This window comes from Lepidothrix coronata, unplaced genomic scaffold (genome assembly GCF_001604755.1).
Source record: "Lepidothrix coronata isolate B3197 unplaced genomic scaffold, Lepidothrix_coronata-1.0 Scaffold31, whole genome shotgun sequence".
In the NCBI taxonomy this organism is placed as follows: Eukaryota; Metazoa; Chordata; class Aves; order Passeriformes; family Pipridae; genus Lepidothrix; species Lepidothrix coronata.
Genome location: NW_016690211.1, coordinates 2,194,876 through 2,212,625, shown reverse-complemented (window position 1 = coordinate 2,212,625; position 17,750 = coordinate 2,194,876). Strand labels below are relative to the sequence as shown.

Below are 17,750 nucleotides of genomic sequence, written 5' to 3'. Positions count from 1 at the left end.
ATGTCAGTCACTACAGGGCTTTGCAAATGTGGGTAGGGCCTTCGGGCCTGCGCAGTAGGTTTTTTAGGTGAGATGCAGTACGCGCGGAACTGAACCCACCCTTTAACCCTAAGGTTCATCTGCCGGGGCCGAGCGAGCTTGGACGGTGGCAGCGAGGTCCTCAGAATGCAGGTTTAATTAGAGTGACCTTCTCTTAGATGGATGGCCTTACAGGGCTAATTGAGCTCCATCTGCCTGGGTTTAGAGTTGTCCTTCTCTTCTCTGTGTGCTCCGGGGCCACCCCTCTCTCCCCTCCCCAGGGGGGCACCGGTCTCTGTGAACTCCGAGGAGTCCTCTCTCCTCTCCCACGAGGGCGCAGTCTCCACCAGCGAAGTTCCCTCTCTCCTTTCTCCCCGCCCGGGGGGAGAGCCACTCCGTGCCCGCGCTGCATGCTGGGGGTGGGCGGAAGAGTCTGTGTGATAACAGCACCCACCAATGACTGCCAGTCACCTCTACCTATGAGCTACACCAATGGAACAAAACGCAGATTGACTTTCATCTTTCCCCAGAAAATGCCTCATTTCTGTCCAGTAATTGCCTTAATGAGTACAATTGTTTGTTCAGGTTTCCTGCTTTTCTCTATTAGCAAGTTTTCACCTCCACGGGTGCCACACTTCCACCGGCTTTGGCAGCTCTGCCCTCTTAGGGACAGACACTTATGTGCTAGATCACTGTAACATATCTAGCCCAGAGACACTTCAACTTCTGCTCAGCAAAGCTAGAGGGGCTGGTGAGGAACAGGGGTGGCAGCTGTGCTCACAGTCTGCTGGATGGTCAGCTGAAGCCCCATCTGCCATCTCTTAATCAAGCGCAGCGAAGTGCTTTCCCCAAGCTAGCTTCAATCTGTGTTGTCTGCAAGTGCTCCACAACCCACAGCCTGTAAACAAGTGTGCTGCTTCAGACCAGGTATTTTAATAACATTTTTTAAGAATACCTATCTGTATTGTTAAGGTAGGGAGTCATCAGAACATCTGAAAAGTAGCAATCTACTAGGATATGAAGCAACAACACAAAGTCTCAAGAACAGAGAGCTGTGTGACCACTGGTCCCAAAGCTACAGCTGAGGCTCCTGCTCTGTACTACTGCTCCATCTGAATGGAAATGAATGTACTTCTCACATTTTCAAGATATCTGGTCAGTGCAGGTGTTTAAGATGTAGAGAGTGGGAAGGTTCTTCTTTTGCCCATAAGGCCACACTTCTACTTCAAATGGGACTATACATATAAGCAGTTCACATGAACAGTTACAGCCTCTTAGTCAGATCAGGCTTCTTAGAAGGAACCTTTCAACTTTTAAAAATCCAGACAATTAAATAATTAGTGAGAGATACCCCTTTTGCTTCAGCCCTAACAACAAATGGTGCCAGTCACTTTTTACGGACAGCTTATATTTCATTTTCACACTTCAGCATCAGTAAATAAAACAAAAACTGCAATGTGAATAAACAGTATGTGTACCAACTGCTCACATATGAAACGAATTGGTGAACAATATCAGTTGTTTGATGCAAAAATACCATATTTCTGATTTCTGTATTTTTATGAGCTGTTGCACTGATAGGCTGCTACAAAATACTGCAACCAAAACACCATTTGGAAAGCATAGCACTGCCAGCTGCTGGCAAAATCAATCCTACCCTACCAAAAACATTTCTAGTCCTATCATAGCTCTATCCACAAAGTAGTATAACCTTAACAATGATTAAAAAAAAATAAAATATTTTGAAAATCAGTATGAAAATATACTTCTGGGTGCAATTCAAGTTATATTTGAATTTTTTAATCAATTTGAGGATGTTGGGTTTTTTACTGTGTTTTAGTCCAGCCACCTCAAACATCCTTAAACAAATCATTACACTAAATCTTAAACATGTCCTTTTGATTACTGGTCACATAATGTTCAGTTACATGTTCACATAAATGTCCACTTAAGACAGTGGAACCAAATTGTTTGGAGTCTATAACTTCAGTCCTTCCAATAACAACCAATAATTCCCCAGGCTTTCATGTCCTGGTCTTTCTATCTGCACATATTCCATTTTGTTTCAGAAATTATCCAGAATCTGTATGCAGTCTCAGGCTCTTGATCCCTCAACACCATAAAACCTCCTCTCCTTTTCTGCATGGTTTAGTGAACTGAAACACCAAACATGTTCTCCCACAATGGAAAACTTCTTCCCTCTTCTAATCCAAGATCTCCTGTGGTTAATCAGGCTCCCAGATTCCTTAGGTTTGAAATAACAAATAATATACCAAAATTCTTTTAAAAAAATCTGCAAACTCTACCTCAGCACAGAAAACAGGAACATGGCTACAGAAGGTTCTTCATGAAGGTTTCCATTCTATCATTCAATGTCAACAAGAACAACTTGTCAAGAGGAGTCCCTCTTCCTAAATCCTATGCCCTTTCGTTTTGATGGATACACTTTTTATTCCCAATGGGTCCATAATGCTCTCTTGGGCTCTTACGGAGTGAGCCCTTCAGCTGCAGCAGTAAAATAAGAAAAGAAAAGGGACCAGCAATGATTTCCACAATACGTCTGGTTACTTTAATAAAAGATTAACTGTTTATAATTGGGGAAAAAAGGCAATAGAAAAGGTCACAACAAACATATGGGTGGAACAGTAAACAACATTACTTTTTCCATCATGGCATCAAGTGCACCCATCTATGCCACAAGCTGGATCAAAAATACAAGGACACAATGTATTGCTTATTTCCCCCGTATGCTGGATACAGGTCTTATACCGTTATACACAATAAGCGTGAAAAATCACAGAATCATAGAATGTTAAGTGGCTGGAATGGACCCTAAAGATCATCTAGTCCCAACCCCCCCTGCCATAGGCACGGACGCCTCCCACTAGACCAGGTTGCTCAAGGCCTTGTCCAACTTGGCCTTGAACACTGCCAGGGATGGGGCATCCACAACCTCACTGGGCAACCTGTTCCAGTGTCTCACCACCCTCACAGTAAAAAATTTCAAACTAATATCTAACTTAAATTTCTCCTCTTTCAGTTTGTTCCCATTACTCCTTGCCCTATCACTACAGTTCCTGACAAACAGTCCCCCTCCAGCTTCCCTGTAGGCCCCCTTCAGGTACTGGGAGGTTGCTGTGAGGTCTCCATGCAACTTTTTCTTCTCCAGGTTGAATAACCCCAACTTTCTCAGCCTGTCTTTGTAGGGGAGATGCTCCAGTCATCTTATCAACTTAATGGCCTCCTCTGGACTTGCTTCAACAGTTCCATGTCCTTCTTATATTGGGGGCACTGGAACTGTACACTGTACTCCAGGTGAGGTCTCACAAGAGCAGAGTAGAGGGGGGGAATCACCTCCCTCGACCTGCTGGTCACACTCCCTGTGATTTGGGATCTCTTTGACCATTTGCAGCCCAGGATTCGGTCGGCCTTCTGGGCTGTGAGCGCACATTGCCAACTCATGCAAGTATTCCTGAACTCCTCCTTTATTCGATGCATGTTAGGAAGGGCCCTCATGCCACTTAAAGAGGTAAATGCCATCCTTCCTTAACATCACCACCAGCATCCCTGTGGTCAGCTAGAGGTCTGAGAACCATCAAGCAGAATCCACTGAAGTTAACATCCTTGTGTGTGCCTTGGGATGGATAAACTACATGACACTGCAAAAAGCGTGCCTTGACCCAGTACAATCAAAGGAATTAATTTTCTCAAAGCTACCTATTATTTCAAGGAAATTAGCTATTCAAGTAGAATACTTACATTACTTACATTACAGCAGTAATGAGGCACAGGCTGCTTTACAACAGTGACTGCTTTTTCTGAAATGGCTTCTGAATTGACACAGTCATCCTAATTAAAGCACCTTAGAGCTGGAAGATACCAGAGCTCCTCTCACAGTTCCACAAAAACAGCCTTTCTCACATGGAAGTGGAGGGGCCCTTTCTCCCCAGGCTGCAGTCCCTCCATGATGTACACACTGTCCTGCACTCCCAGAACTGGCTGGTGTACAAGAGGCCAGCAGTGACCGTATCACATAACAAACACTGCACAGGAGAGATGCTTGTTACCACCACCCAGCGTGAGCCGACCCAGAGGCTCACTGACACTCTCCAAGGGTCAGAAATCACAGTTAAAAAGTGTAATGCACTGTCTCACAAACTCTTGATCCTCCTGCAGAAACACTGCAGTGGTAAGAACAGCTCATCCACACATACTGGATCAGTAGGTTGGCACTGTTTGGAACAAGCACAAGTCAAGCCCTAAATGTTTAGTTGCATATGTTTCAGTTACATATGTGCATAAGCCAAAACGAGTGGTATTTCCTACTGCACCCCCTGCAAATAATTCCTTCAGGTGGCTCAACTTGCCAAGTGCACGCCCTAAACCAGCCAGGACTCAACCTGGAGGACCAAAGCCCCAGCATAAGCACAACTCACTGGGCTTGAGCTATGTGTGCTGTGAAATACAGATGGCCTGATCATGGTGTATTCTGCTTTGTTTACTTGACATCTGACTTAATTCTGAGGGCTACTCTGTGTCAGACTTCGAACTGCCAGTCATTACAAAAGCAGTGGTTTTCTTAAAGCTTTCTTTATAAATAGAAGTCCCACAGTGTTCCCCCAACATACTTGACTAGGCTCAGCCATGAAATACAACTAAAAGCCAAAGATACAGCAGCTCATTGCTTTAAGTGCTCTTCTCTCAATCCTCATCCCAGATCTTCCTTACTCTTGGCAGAACAGGTAAAGCTGAGTCCCAATTCAATCACAACCAGTTCTCTTCAACTCACGCAAAGCAAGGGACAAGTACCACCAAGCAAGGAATCCTGCTTTCTTTTCACTGACTTTTTATAGCATCACATAAAGCCACTAGCAATCCCACGAACTACCAAAACACTGACCAGTTCAAGATTTTCTGGATGAAAACAGTAAACAAGGCATTGCTCAAAACAGTTATAATGTAGGTTCATAACATAGTTCTTGAGCAAACACAATTTAATAAGCATTCCATAACAAATTCAAACAATACTTGCAGTCATGAGATAAATGAGAGCCCACTGCACCAACTCATGCTCTAGGTAGAACTAATGTAATGTGTATGTGAAAAGAGCAGGCAAAAAACATGGAATATATTAGACAACAGGCTGAATACTTGAGAGTAGCTGGGAATAAGGCACACAGTTTGTGAAGTAAGGTGAAAATTGACAAGCATTCTTGTTTAACTAAGATAGCTGGAATAAAATGTGTTGATTCTTTCAGTCTGTTTCTTCTGGCCTACAGGCCCTTCTTCATGCTTAGACTATCCCAAAACTCCAACAGGCCCTAAGGGAGTTATTTGGCTATACCAATAAGGTTGTAGAGATGTACTACATATGAATTAAAACCAAAACTGTTGTATACCAGTCAGGCACAAAGACATCTGTCCACATAACTAACAAAGGGACAGTTTCCACCTACCATCAATGCATCCTAGAGATCTACTGGAATATGGAGTTTTACCAATCTCATTTACTTCTGAGGCAGTAAACATTCAAACTCAATTTAAATGCTTGAATGCTCTAACATAAGGGTTGTTATTAACAACCTAGCTCTTTCCAACTGCCCCTCGGAGTTGTTGTATGTTAGCTGATGACAAACTTGTTTGGTACAAAATTACTGTCACGCATCTGAAATAATACTTTCTGTTTGGACTGACTACTTACAAACTGAGTTTGAAGACTGTAATGGATTTATGACAGTATTTAAACAGCTTTTAAAGTTCTAAATATTAATTATCTCTGTCTATTATTGTCATAGTGAAATGCAAGTGATTATTCATATTTATGTCTTCATATATCATCTTTGTTCTAGGATTATGAGCAATAAGCTTATTAAGTGATCAGAGGCAGCAATCTTCTGCCTTAATAAGTGTAAAGCCAGCAAAGCATCTTTTCTTTATATATTCTGAGTTCAGTTCCCCACATTATGAACTCATCTTCAGTAGTCACCCTGTGCCACACATACAGGGCGAGCAGGTCTAGCACTACAATACAATAATGCTTTGAGTCTCCCTAAATGGCTACAGGAAAGGAGACCTGGGGAAGCATAAATCATTCCACACCAACAGAATGGGTGCTGTGTTTATTCTCTTGATGCAGAGAGGTTAAAATTTTCTGCTACATTTACGAGTTTCATATCCTCTCACCAGCAGTCACAGCACAGAGCTCTTTGTCTCCACCACATCTCTAGCATTCTCCATGAATCCCTGTAGGACCTTCCCCAAACAACCACAATCCCATGCAGTGGATACCTTCCACAAAATGTTATGTCTAGTTCAGACACATAGCAGGACAAAAGACTATGTTGCAGACTGTATCACTACAAATAGGAGCATCTCTAAGTTATAAAGCTGAGCATGATTTAGAAGATACAGGTGTTGGCATTGCAGTCAAAGGATTTTTTGTAAAATCAAAAGACAGACGTGATTAGTATGATAAGTATGAATAGCATTGCAAATAGAGTGTCAAAGCTCATAAATGTTTGTTTACTGGTGTAGTTGTTCAGCTACCAACTAAGTGGATAACAAAGTGGGACAACCTTACATCCGAAAGTTACTCCGAACCAAGCATTTGTGCACATGCACATGCACATCAAGAGTGTTTTCCAGCACTTATTACTTCAGTAAAAATAATTTTAATTGTCTTGTACATCCTCACAACATTGTACATCTGAAATTAACAATATAATGTACCATGCTGTTTGTTGGGCAAGTGAGACATAAAGTCCTACCCTATTGCAAACCACCCTGCTACTGTGAAGCTTTTCTGAAGTTTATACTACCTCATTAATAATTTAAAAAATAATAATTCTGGTGATTAATGTATGTTCAATGGCATACATGCTTTCTGAAGGTCAATAAAATACGTGCTTAAATATATTTTCATTTCATAAGCTGTGGTAAACGTGATACGGACAACATCCATCTCTGTCACAGCTGTCAAAGGAAACAGCCCTTACAATTTTGCAGGAAAAGCTGTTTCTCATACATTGAAAATCAGCTCTTTGGTAAGAGGATGCTTGTTCTGTCTCTCATGAACTACAGTGACGTGTAAACAAACACCTACCTCATACGAAGACTTTAACTGGGATTCATATACGGTAAAGAAAGATTTCCCTTGTGATAAACAATTTGAGCACAAAGTGTTCCTTCAAGTCCTGGCATAAATCTACTCCTGCCAAGCTAGTATCTCATTGCGTCAGCCTTTTGCCTTCGCCATAGCAAAGCAGCAACCCTACTACCCCTCTCTCCCTGCTTTCCTCACACTGCCCTCTTCCCAGAATTACTCTCTCTCAGCTCTGCTGGGTCAAAGAATTGTCTTCTCATCAGACAAATATTTGGTAAAAAAATAAGGAGGATCTTTCATTTAAAAGAAACCTGGCCCTCTAGCTAGTCAATCATTTAAGAACTTCCATGTGGACTAAGCAAACTCGTTATTACACTGGTGATATCCTTGCCCTTCCTTTCCCCACTAACTTTATACCTCCCTTCTAGTTGTTCCTATAATTTTTATTTATTTGTTATGATTTCAAAATGTTTTGACACATACCTTAAGATTGCAAGAGCTTCAACCTGGCTGAATGCAAGTGCTGTCATGTCTGATAAAGCACATCTTATTTTTCAATCAGTCAAAAAAAAAAAATCAAAGCATCTCTGCCTACAATGCTTTCTCAATGACAAATATTCACAGCTTACACTTTGTCCATGGACATCTGGTATTTCAAACAAGATACATGATGTTATATTTATTCTCCCCAATGCTCTCATTAATAGCACAAGATGAATACTAGCTTTGTTAAAAAACAATTTCTGCAGCAAAAGGAAGCTTCATTTAATGGGAGCAAGGCCTAGGTCTAGTTTAAATACACACTTAGAGTCATGTACATATTGGTAATCGAAAGAAGCCCTGTGCGTGAAAGTCATACCCTAAGGGAACCTCAGTCTCCAGATCATGGAAAGGAAAGGTACCAACCCATATAAACAGGGGATTTGCCATCAGAGTTCTTGATCATTCCTTATTGGAAAATGTCACAAGAGGTCATATATGGTATAACATGCTACTTTAGTTTGTAAAAATGTGGAGAACTAAGCTCCATACCTCTCCCCAACACAGCCAGTGTTGCATAGACACTCAAGCACTCTCTGGGAGCAGTGCTCCTGCCTTGCACAGTGCTATAGGAATTAACACCTCTACAGAGATCCCAATTTTATATACATGCATGGTGCTGCACTGTGCTGTGCAGATACATCAACACTAGAAGACAATGAAACAGCCCATGGTAATGAAAACAATCCTTGACCACACTAGGACAATTTCACTCCAAAATATTTGGGGGGTATCTATGACTTCTCTGTACATTAGAGTAAGTTACAGCTACATATTTAGTAAAAGTATCACTACCATTTACCGGCAACCTCAGAAATCACTCTTCAGAAGGACTGCACACTGGCATGTTTGTCAATCCCATATAATTATCAGAACATGCAAACGTCGTGAATTAACAGAGCAAGTAGCAATTCTAGTAATGCAAGACTGAGATGTGGTAGGGATGAAAGACATCGTATTCCTATTCAAACAATTCAAGCTGTCTGAATAACTTTCAGTAATACTTATATTTACCACTCAGAGCCACAAGACATCTCAATCGCCATCTACTTTAATCTCAATATTTAAAAAAGCATCTTTTAAATAAACACCAGTACTCAAATAAATCTTACCAGATCTCTGTATATTGATTCTATTCTCAAATACATTTTCATTGCTGATGTGAACAAACAAGTCTAAGTTAAAACTTTTGGATTTAAGAAGATCTTTACCTGACAAATAACTTCAATTTTTCCTATCAGTAAATACTTGCTTAAAGCATCTATAAAATAGGATCCAACTCAAGCATTGGGCTACAGCTTTTTAATTGCTTCACTCTCATTTCCGATTTAACCACAAAGATGACCAGTTGTGAATATTTTGTTGTTGTTACACGAGAAGGAAAGTGAAGCCGTGACTGAATACAATAAGTTAATAATACACTAAATTCTGAACAAAATATTCTCTAGTGAAAAGATGAGTAGCTAATGCACATCCAGTCTAGCATTAGTCCCGTGAGAGTTTGCAACAAGTATCACAGAAGACGCCACTGTGATAAAACACTCGTTATTCCACTGCATTAACCCCTCTGTTTCGTATACTTCTGCTCAGAGCATTTGCAGTGTTTGTTTTTAAAAGCATTCTCTTTTTATTTTTAATCCTGTGTAATACTTACAGAAGGCCACACATTAAGAAAAAAAATTACAGATAGCATAAAAAAAAAGAAAAGAAAAACGGGAGTAGGGAATTGTATAAACTGGAATAAACCACACAGAACAGAAACTCCGATTAGGTCTATTACAGAGGAGAAGCCTGCAACGCTGGCAGCTAAACTACCATTCTCGCTCTGCTTTTTAAATCCCAGTCCACGCAGAAAAGAGGGTTTCTCTGAAGAAAACTGCTTCTCCAGATTTTCCCTCCCCCATCACCCCCTCCATCACCCACAGCACGGGAGCTGACGGGAATTCTTGCCCCACGTTCGCCGTCCCGGCCACAGCCAGAGCTGACGCCGCGGTCCCGGCCCGGCTCCGGGGCCGGGCTGCCCTCGCCAGCAGGGCACGCCGGGCGGCCCCGCGGGGCGAGCCCGCAAAACCCCGGGGCGAGAGCCGGGTGAGGGCGGCGAAGCCCGTCAGGAGCCGGACCCTGGAGCTGGGACACTGGGGCGAGGAAGCCATTCGGCGTCCGCCCCAGGCGGGAGGCGGCGGGCAGGGAGAGGCGCGGAGCCGCCGCCCGGTACTCACCGAGTCGCTCACAAACTTCCCCCAAGTTTCGGCGGCGCGGCGGGCGGCGGCGGGCGTGGCCCCCCCCGGCGGGCACCGGCACCATGGGAGCGCCTCAGCGAGCCTCCGCCGCGACCGGCCCCAACTTCTGGAGCGGCAGCGACCGGCGAGAAAGCGAACAACAGCAGCAGCCCAGCTTCGGGCTGAGCCCGCACTCCTCCCGCCGGGCGGGGCGGGGCGGGGCGGGGCAGGCGAGGGGAGGGCAGGGGGCAGTGGGGAGGCCCCTCACTCCTCTCAGCACACCCGCCCGCCTCCGCCGGCAGCGGCAGCAACGCTGGTGGGGTACTCGCTTTGCTCGGCGCAGCCCGCCCTGCCCTGCCCTGCCTGCCGGGGCGCGGGGCACTCAAGGGCTGCCGCTGCGTGCTCCTCCTCCTTCTTCTCCTCCTCCACCCAGGCAGCTGGCGGCCAGCCCGCCGCGGGAGGGGGGATCAGGGTGCGGGGCCAGGGGAGCGTGTCTGGAGGGGTGGGGCGGGCGGGGGCGGCTCGGCGCGCACTCCGGATCTCTGCCGCCCTCCCTGAGACCCGGTCGGTGCCGGCACTTTGGCTGCGCCGCGGGGCTCCGTCTAGGGGGAGACGGCGGCTACTGAAACGCACATCCCTAGCCCCCCCCCGGGGGTTAGCTCCGCGCTGCGGGCACAGCCCCCCGGCCATGGGCAGCGAGGGCGAACCTCCGGGCTCCCGAGCCGGCGTGTGCCTGTAAGGGCAGGGCTGGCGCTCGCGTTTGTGTTCAGGAAGGCGATGAACCCGATTTTAGGGAGAAGGGAGTGTCAGCGTGCCACGGACGCGGCTACCAGGTGGAAGTAAAGTGGCGTTGGACGGCTGAAAAGATGATGATAGGCATCTTCCGTGAGCAGGTGTGTGGTGGCTCACACGAAGAACTGAGTAGTGTGAGTGTAGACAGAAGCTACGGCAAAAGGGAGAGCGACTGCTAGGGATTTTCTTACAATAATAAAAGATTTCTCTTTCGAGAAGCACCTTAGGAAAGAAAACATTCGAAATGAGCATGGTGCCATCAGTTTGTTTAGGTATAGTTTACGTTGATAAAGTGTCAGAGGTAGGCACATAAGTGCAAAGGTGACCTTAGCAGTGACACACTGATCTTAGAGGCCCTTGCAGGCACCCTGTCCTGTGTGTCCCATTCACCCTCAAATGGCTCATCATCTGGCTTCCTCATACAACAGAGGTGGGACAAGAGCCATACAAGCCAGTGTTATAAAAGTTTCACAATCACTTGGCAATCACAAGGCAAAGTCCCCTCTGAAATTAATTGTAGCTCACCCAAGCTCCCTGTTGTGGTTTGGTGGACAGGAATACCAGGGCCAGCACACAGAAGTTGTTTGGTTACAGGGGCTGGGGACAATAGGGTTCCTGGCACCTCTGGCTGCTCAGGTTGGTGCTGCCCTTCCTGTATTACTGCACCAGGAGCTGTGCTACTGGGTCCTGCTTGGCTTCAGGGAGCTGGTGTGCCTCAAATATCAAGTGATCTGTTCTCAGCTGGGCTGTTGATCTGGACTTGCTCTGCCCTGAACAAATAGAGTGGGCCCAGGGGGTAAAGATGTGTAGCTGTGGCAAGGCGGACCATAAGATGTGGCCTTATGAATTTTCAGTTGCCTTAAGGGAGTTAAAATCTGACATCAAAACTGAAATGAAACTGTATGACAGAAGCGTCACTGAGGTTTTAAACTAAGAGCGTACAGCTTCATCTTTCTTATTCCTACACCAGAACCACCTCTTGCCTTTTCCTCCTTCAAAAATCATGGGAACAGAACTCTACATTTTTTTAAGTGTCAAGCTCAAGCAATACAGTAGTCTTTCCATTAATATATGTGCAAAGGACATTAACTTTCAGTTCTTACCACTGGTTAGGAAACTCATATCCACATCTCCTATGAGATGCCTGTGCTGCCAAACTAGTGGTTGTTTTCCAGGCCTTTCACTCTTACGTCTTCTACTGAAGCTATGGCAAAGCATGATTAAAAACTCACTGGTTTAGAAATTCTAACTATAGACCTGATCCTGGCCCTGTAATTTGATGGTTGAAACACTGTGTTAGGAGAGAAAGACTTGTATTCCGGGTCCAAATATGTTTATGGGGTTTGTTTAATACAACATTCCTGTAACATAATAAGATCTGAGACTATGACAAACTGTTTTGTATCAGCTAAGTAGCAGTGAGAGCTGAACATCTAAAATACCACATGGGTAAACCAGAGAAAATATTTACTGGTCCCTTATTATATGTACAAATCAGTGTAGATAATTATAAATCCATAGTTTATTATATATTCTGGGTTTATACCTGCCTGGACTTTCTGTATACTAGATAAAAGTTGTTTATTTTTTCACATGGCTGGTGGTTTAGTTTCATGGGGATTAATGTCAAACACAGTTCACTGCCAACAAGACCAGATTTAGGCAAAAGCAGCCAAAATAATTTTCAATCAGAAAGCTTGTGAGGGTGTGCATGGGGCTGGAAAGACGGGAGACAAGTAAGAGTGTAGTTTCCACACTATAAAGCTAGTCCTGGCGATTTGAAAGCACAAGCGTGTGTATAACTTGAGTATAGGATAAATATTTTTAATTTTCTTAATCTTTCCAATACAAATAAATAGCATAATAAATGGTCAGTGGTCTCTTTGCTTCTCTCAAAAAAAAAAAAGGTTTGTCTTTTGATAACTATTATATTCAATTTCATTGAAGGATTTAGGGGGATATTTATTCTGTGCTTCTTCCCAGTGGTAGTATTTTAATCACCAACAGAAATTAGCTTCAGAGTACCTGAGTTTGGTATCTTATGAAGCAAGAATCTTAAATTTGGCTCAGTAAAAATATAGAAATTGGTTCTTTATAGATCTATTAGGACACATCTACTTTTAAAACTATGTATAATTTAATGAATGTCTATGTGCTTCATTTTTCTTTTTCATTTATGCTGTATTATCACTCTTCCAGATTCCCTCCAATCTTCTTAAAAAGCCTTGAAACTCAAGTCTGGCTTGAGTACTTTCAGTAAAGATACCTTAATTCTGACCATTTACTCTGACACAATATCCAGTCATGCTTACACCTACTCTTTTCTCTGAACAGGCAATTGCCAGTTCAGTCCATTCCGAAGAGTGTATTGAAAGTCCTCTCCTTTTTGAGCATGATGCTCTGCAACCAGGTGCAGAAGACAAAATGATGTCTGAATCTTGTTTGCTCTCTGTTTATATTAGTGTATAACATAGCGTTTATCAACAGTATTGCAAATAGAATTCTAACAGCTCAGTTCAGTTCATAACAGTTCTTCATCTGAAAGAGGTTCCTCTACTTTACAGTGTCTACAGCAAGTGCTGATCATAATTTCTGCCAGACTCACTGTGAATAGCTAATGTAAGCACTGGCTAAAGTCTGAGCTTGTGCAACATAAAGGTAGCTGTATTGGTAATGCCTGCCAAACTCCTATCTCTTGATTTAGCAGGCAATAGTTACCTATAGTCAGCAAAAGCAAGGTTAATATATGCATTTCTATATCAATATAACAAGGTCCACATGCAAGGTCCATGCTAAAAAAAAAAAAAAAAGTGTTATTTTGTCTAGCAGAGTTTGTACTGGAAGGAAATAAGGTGATTTTTTTGTTGCTAAGCATTTTGCTAATATGGTATTGCAAAATATACTCTTAATTGATACTGCTTTACCTGTGGAGCTCTTACATTAGGCCTGAAACAACATGGTCTAGTCTGAGTAGTTCAAAATTCCCAGTGGTTTGAGATTTAAGTGACTATGAGTATGTTTCTCTTGAGTGAGAAACTACTTATATTAAATTACAAAAACATTTTTTATTTTTCAAGGCTGCATTAAAAACTGCAGGAGAATGAGATTAAATCAAGACATTGCTCATATTCCACATTCTTACCTGCAGGTTAAACCTATATCCTTATCTGTTTTCTTAGCTTCTTGTTTAACACCATCATAGAAACAGAAAGATTCAGCTTGGAAGAGATCTCAGGGGCTCCCTAGTCCAATCTCCTGCTGAATTCAGGGTAGGTGAAGAGGGAAAATCTTATTACTCAGGGCTTTACCCAGCTGGGTTTCAAAAGCTTCCATGGATGGAGACTGCACAGCGTCTTGGGGCAACCTGCTCCACTGCTGCAGTGTCCTCACAGGGCAGAAGGTTTCCTTTCTTCTCCAATCTGAACTTCTCAGTTCTAATTATGCTCATTGTCTCTCCTTTGTCAATCATGCACTGCTGTGGAGAGCCTGGCTCTGTCCTCTCAATGTCCTACTTGTAGCAAGGGGAAGGCTGCTCTGAGGTGCCACTGAAGCCTTTCTTTCTCCGTGCTGGAGCAGCCCTGTCCCTCAACATTCTTTTGGGGTGCTCATGCTCCAGCTCCTGAGCTGAGCACCCTGGTGGCACTTCACTGGGTCACTCCAGTTGTGCAATATCTCTGTATGAATGCATGGGCTTTTTTCTTTCCAGGGCAGGATTTTGCATTTGTCCTGGAGGAATTTCACACAGTTCCCATCAGCCCACTCCTCCAGCCTGTCTAGGTCTTTCTGGAAGCATTTCTTGAGCATAGTGACTCATCCCTCCAGTATATTGTTATGTGCACACTTGACGAGTGTGCACGTTACCTCCTCCGGGTCATTGATAGAGATATTGAACAGGATGGGTACAAATTATTGATCCTGTGATATTGCGCTTGTTACTGGCCTCCAGGCACAGGGACTATGAACCCATATTATTTTAGTAATACAAGACAACATCTTTTTCCAATTAATTTTTTCAATTAATCTCCACTGATCTTATCTAGATGGTAATAAAAAATGAGGGCTATAAAAGGAACATGTTAGTCTTTTAGAAACTAGAAAGAGAATGATTCAGATGCACACGTGTTTCCCCCTTTATATCATATGTCCTGGTTTCAGCTGGGGTAAAATTAATTTCTTCTCAGTAGCTGTTACAGTGCTGTGTTTTGCATTCAGAACGAGAATGGTGTTGATAATGCTCTGATTTGTTGGTTCTTTACTATGTCATGTTTATCATAAATCAAGGACTTTTTTCGTGTCTCATGCTCTGCCAGTGAGGATGATAACAAAAGAAACTGGGAGTAAGCACAGCTGGGACAGGTGACCCAAAATGACCACACCTTAGAATGACATGCCCAGTATATAAACTGGGGAGAGTTACCTGGAAGGGCAGGCCAGTCTGGGTTCGGGAAGGGGCTTCTGGCACCGGTTAGCAGGTGGTGAGTAATTGCGTTATGCATCACTTGGGTTTTCCCTTATTATTATTATTATTGTTGTTGTTCATGCTTTATGGTGAACTTGCCACTGGCTGCCACAAGAGAGGAGCCCTGAAACAACATCTCAGCCTTGGCCATGTTATCAACATAACTGGTCTACTCTGGCCTCCAGTCGGCAGGTCTGGAGACACACCATCTATAACGCTGCTGTATCCTTTGAGAACGCACGCAGGATCACTCTCGAGGAGAAAAGACAACGCAGAAAGAATCGTGTCTTGCCAATACCACCTAAGGAGTCTTTCTGCTGTGCCTTTTGCAACCGGCCATGTCTATCTTGTATTGGCCTTTTTAGCCTCCAGTGCACTTGTAGCAAATGTGGGTAGAGCCCTTCCCAAATCTTCGTTCGCGAAGCCTAGCCATGATGATGATGATTATTGTTGTTGTTATTATTATTATTGGGGCCCCTGGTGGTCTAGTGGTTAGGGTGCAGGACTCTCACCGCTGCGACCCGGGTTCGATTCCCAGCCCCCTGGGCCGATGGAGCTCGTTAGCCCTGTGAGGCAATCCATCTAAGAGAAGGTCACTCTAAACAAACCTATGTCCTGAGACCCTCACTGCCACTGTCCAAGCTTGCTCGGCCCCGGCAGATGAACCTCAGGATTAAAGGGTGGGCTCAGTTCAGCGCACGCTGTGTCTCACCTAAAAAATCCACTGCGCAGGCTCGAAGGGTTAATGACCTTTCCCAAATCTTCGCTCGCGAAGACTGGCCATACTATTATTATTATTACTACTACTACTATTACTATTATTACTACTATTATTATTTTACTATTATTACTGTATTTTAATTTATTTTCAATTATTAAAGTGTTCTTATCTCAACCTACAAGTTTTACTTCGATTCTTCTCCCCATTCCACCATGGTAGAGGGAGAGAGAGTGGGGGTTGAGCGAGAGGCTGCGTGGTGCTTAATTTTCAGCTGGGCTTAAAACCATGACATGTGACTTTAGAAAACTTATGGAGAAAAAAAGTCCACTGGTGTTGTGTGAAACATAAGTGAAAGTTAACCTTTGTAGGGAGTAAGTCAGTCTTTTAGGCATATACTATGTTTGCTGTCGAAATATCTGTTTATAGGATGGTAGCAAGTGAAAAATCTGAAGAGGGGGTAGGTTAATGCTTCCTCTTTCCTCCCTTCAGCTTTTTAATGCTCTTTATTCATCTATGGAATAAGAATAGCTGAAAGAAGAAAAGCACTCTTTTAATCTAAATTTCCATCATAAGTAGAATTGCAGAAAAAAGTACCACGGCACACGATTACTTGCCACAAAAAGAAACCACACTAATAAAATGCATATTTCAACCATGATCAGACTTGTACCAAGAGCTGGGAATACACAGTGCTTGCTGTATGCAAAAATAAAAACAATATTTAATAGCAGCTCTGTTTTCAGCCTCTGAATATGTGGAAAAATTTAGGTTGTGGGATATCTGGGTTATTTCCTTTAAAGCTACAGAGCAAAGCTCCCCTGAATACTTTATATGAAAGTAGAATAATTACCTAACCAATATCTGTAGAAACAGAGAATTTTCTTTGAGGAACTAATCTCCAAGGAATCAATATGAACAAGCATGCAGGATAAGAAGGCACAGGCAAAGAGAGAAAAGAAAGAAGGAACACTGTGCCAGAGCCTGAGGTCTCTTGCTCTCTCCTTCTGTTATTTCTAAGTCATTCATCGTGTCATTATCTGCAGCTAATATAAAGCAAAGACCTATCTGCTGTGTAATGAATATACTGACTTTCTGGTTTTTTGTGGAAAAGTGTAAATGGTGGTATTTTGCTTGCTTTGTTTCTGAAGAAGGGAGATGGGGGAGAGTAGGAGTGAAGGTTTTGCTTGAAATTTAATATTCACTGCTCTTTTTTTCTAAGATAAATATTATCAAGGCTGGTATCCTGACCCATTTCCAGCACTACACAGGTTGTCCTTCATCCTAGATGTTACATTAGCCAGAAGAACTACTTCAAATGAACAGTGAAAAATATCAATCAATTTTATGATAAATAGTGTGATGGTGTTGCCCTGTGATCTTAACTGAATCCCATCCTTAGTCTTTCAAGCGTTAATAGAAGATTGTAACCACAATCTGCAAAGCTGGAATTCAGAGCCTGAGACCACTTCCTGCATCCATATGTCCACATTGTCCTCCATTTCTTTCTATGAATAGCACAAGTTTCAGTATCTGGTGAAGCTTCTACCTAAAATGCTAGGGTCTAAAGTGTCTCAAAGGTTTAAGCAAGTTAAACAAGGCTTTTTTGGATTGCCTTCCTGTGTTTTAATGCCTAAATTCTAATATGCTAAAGAGCTAACTGATTCACTTTTCCAAGTATTTTACATTTTTTTGCTCAGAGCATGTCTTCATTGTCTACCCATGTTTCATGAGCATTTTTCTGCAACTTTTTGCTACATATTCTTGCTCTCCACCCAAGTTCTTTTGTCTCTCAGACTTAGGTGGAAAGGAGATCACAAAAGCTAGAGCAGACACTATCTTGATTATTTGGGTACTCAAATTCACTTGAAGCTAAAACAGTAGTGTTACCATGCAAAAGAC

General features: G+C 43.0%; 1 protein-coding gene across 4 annotated transcripts in view; it reads right to left on the bottom strand.

The window, feature by feature from the left end:
- The window catches only part of GHR (growth hormone receptor), a 162,946-nt gene that overhangs the window by 117,938 nt on the left and 27,258 nt on the right, over nt 1–17,750 (bottom strand). Inside the window, exon 1 of one of the 4 annotated variants that reach the window (XM_017811171.1) lies at nt 9,880–9,964. The exons of the other annotated variants lie outside the window; for them this stretch is intronic. The gene's annotated coding sequence lies outside the window, so the exon portion shown is untranslated. Of the gene's footprint in view, nt 1–9,879; nt 9,965–17,750 lie in introns of those variants that run through there. 4 annotated transcript variants of the gene reach the window in all.